Genomic DNA, 3,070 nt, shown 5'->3' with positions numbered 1-3,070 from the left:
GCACAGGGTAAGAAACAGCTAATCAGACACACCCATTCTATTCTCCATTTGTCTCTCCCACAGTCGGGGGGACCAGAGACCATGTGTAAAAGAGTCCCTCGCCCGGTGCACCAGGCCACAGCACCCCTGAGCTCTCTCCCACCCAGCCACTCCCACAACACCACGAGTGTAGGAAAGAGAGCGAGAGCAGCCTGGGGAAGCCAGGCCCATCCATGGGAATGTGCCGTAAGGCAGCCAAACACAAAGTCCTTGGGACAAAGGCCTTGGCTGCAGAATGGAGGACTGAGGCCAGCAGAGCTGTGACCTTGAGAATGGTTTAGGAATTTGAGGAGGAAAGAAACTAACCCAAGGTGACACAGCAGGTCAGTGGCAGAAACAACACTAGCGCCCCTTTATCCCAGTGTGCAGCCCAGGGCACTTCCCACTTGCCCATGGCATGGCCCCCTTGGCTGCTGCATTCCTTAATGGTCTGAAAAGAGTCCAGTTCAGATGCAGCTAGTCAGAGAGGAGATACACACACCGTGCTCTCTCTCTCTCATGGTGATTTTTACATTTCTTCTTCCATGTTTTGCTATTTCCTTTCAACTTCGAAAAAGACTTACTCGGTCTGGCTGCCTTTTCTGGCAGTGCGCAGTGCTGTTGTAGTCATGTAAGTTGCAGGATATTAGAGAAACAAAGTGAGGGAGGAGATGTCTTTCATTAGACCAATTCCTGTTGGTGAGAGAGACCAGCTTTCAAGCTTACACAGTGTAAGTACATAGTAAAAACATGTGTATAGTTCCAGTGAAAATTTGGCTTTAATTTCCAATGCCAAAAGCATTTTCTGTTGACTCCTTTAGCTCAGCAGGGAGCTTCTGCTAACACATCTATAAAAGATACTGATTACCCTTTTCAGGATCTCTTTTGTTGTCACTCCATAAACAATGGGGTTTAACATGGGGGGAATGAGCACATAGAGGTTGGCCAGTAGGTTGAGAATATAACCTGGGATGATGTGCCCAAATAGGTGTGCATAATAGGAGAAAACGGATGAGATGTGGAACATCAGTATGACACAGAGGTGCGAGCTGCAGGTGCGGAGAGCCTTGAGCCGGGCATCCTTGGACGTAAGCCGGAAGACGGCCCTGAGGATCAGCCCATAAGATACAGCAATGAGCACAGCATCCAAACCAATTACTAAAATAGCCACAGCTAAGCCATACCAGACATTGACTGTGTTGTTGTTGCAGGCCAGCCGGGCTATGACCATATGCTCACAATAGGTGTGAGGCAGGAGGTTGGTTCTGCAGAGCTTCAGCTGCTTCATGAGAACGATGTGAGGGAAAATGATACAGAAACTTCTTGTGACAACTGCCAGCCCCATCTTCCCGATCACAGACTTGGTTAGTATCATGGTGTATCTCAGGGGGTCGCAGATGGCAACGTATCAATCAAACGCCATGGCCAGCAGGATGGCCGACTCAGCAATGAAACTGGCATGGATGAAGAACATCTGGGTCAGGCAGGCAGCAAAAGAAATTTCCCCTGCTCTAAACCAGAATACAGCCAGCATCTTGGGCACTGTAGTGGTAGATAACAGCAGATCAGCAGCGGCCAGCATGGACACGAATAGATACATGGGCTCATGGAGGCTTCGTTCTGTTAGTATGATGAATAGTAGGAGAGAGTTCCCAAAAACTGTTACAATGTACATCAAACAGAACGGGATGGCGATCCAGAAATGAGACTCCTCCGTACCCGAGATGCCGGTCAGGATGTAAGTTACAGGGTAAAAAATGGTGTGATTGTCAGCTGACATCATGTACCATCACTTGGATCTTCTATTCAGTTTCCTGTAACTAACAGCAAAAGAGAAAATCAGTGAGAACTCCAGTGTCAGCTAGGACTGGAATGCATTTGTTGAGAGAATCAGAGGTACTGATTCTGTGTGACAACTGTGTGACTTCACTGTGTGACAACTGCCTGTCATATGGGACCGTAAATTCAGAAACACATTTGTGATGCGGAACTGTAGTAGGAAGAGAGCCTGAGACATAAGCCCTTGTGTCAGAGGTCTAGTATGAGGTGTGAGGCCTGAGCTAAAGTAATCGAAGCATTGTTGATACAAAGCAAAATTAGGCTGTGAGCTAGAGGCAGGCCCTGCTCACAGAATCTGGCAAGCACAGGGCTGATATTTGAAAACCACACATTTCTAAGAGGTTCTAGGCACAGAGCACTCAGGGAAACTCATTCCAGATGGGTGGTACCAGAATATCTCCATACCATCACCTTCCCTAAAGATGAGAGGAACATGGTGACCCATTCTAAAGATATGGTCAGGATGAGAGTGTGATGGATAGAGATGTACAACGTGATGGGTGGTGAACACCTACATCACAGGGTATCAATTAACTACGTTAGAGGGTCAGTATGTAACTTATTTGTATTGATGTATGAAATGGAGCCTCAAAGGGAGGGTCTCTGTCTAGCCTAAGGAGGAATGGAAAGTCCCACTGTTCACTGAGCTGGTTCATTCTAATGGCCATACATGTATTAATTGTCCAGTAGAGTCTGCAGGATACTAGTACCATGCTTCATCGACAACAAACCTGGCTGGGTGCCTTTGTACCTTAACGGATCTTGTGGTCATTGGGTGGTTCGCTCGAGGTCTGCTGTGCCAGCTGTCTGCGCAGAGCTGGGACAGCATAAAGCGAGAACACACTCATTCACAACCAAACATCTACCCACACTGGTGACCCACGACAACTTAGGTACTGCCCCTCTGACATAACATCTCCATTCCAGAAGAGGGAAGATGGTTTGAATGGTTCTGGCCCCAGGTGAAGCAGGGCGCGTTCTCCTGGTGTTGCTGCCCACAGCAGAATCTCTCCTCCGCACATTTGCTAGTTGTTTTCAGGTCTCAAGCAGTGACTGTGAAAGTGAGTTAAAGCAGCCACACGACTGGTTCTTCTGGCACTTCCCCCAGGTTTCACACTCACAACTGCGGAGTCACTCCCAGTTTATAATGGGATGAGAACAGAACCTCTTTTCTTCACAATCCTCTTCATGGATCCTACTGGCCTGTGGCCTT

The 3,070-nt window shown here is 47.9% G+C and overlaps 1 pseudogene; it reads right to left on the bottom strand.

Annotated features, from left to right (window-relative positions):
* Positions 1-835: 835 nt before the first annotated feature.
* On the bottom strand, positions 836-1,801 carry LOC127048110 (olfactory receptor 52B2-like; annotated as a pseudogene).
* Between the last annotated feature and the right edge of the window lie 1,269 nt (positions 1,802-3,070).

Source organism: Gopherus flavomarginatus, chromosome 1, assembly GCF_025201925.1.
Source record: "Gopherus flavomarginatus isolate rGopFla2 chromosome 1, rGopFla2.mat.asm, whole genome shotgun sequence".
NCBI classification, from domain to species: domain Eukaryota; kingdom Metazoa; phylum Chordata; order Testudines; family Testudinidae; genus Gopherus; species Gopherus flavomarginatus.
This window is presented reverse-complemented; position numbering and strand designations above follow the sequence as displayed.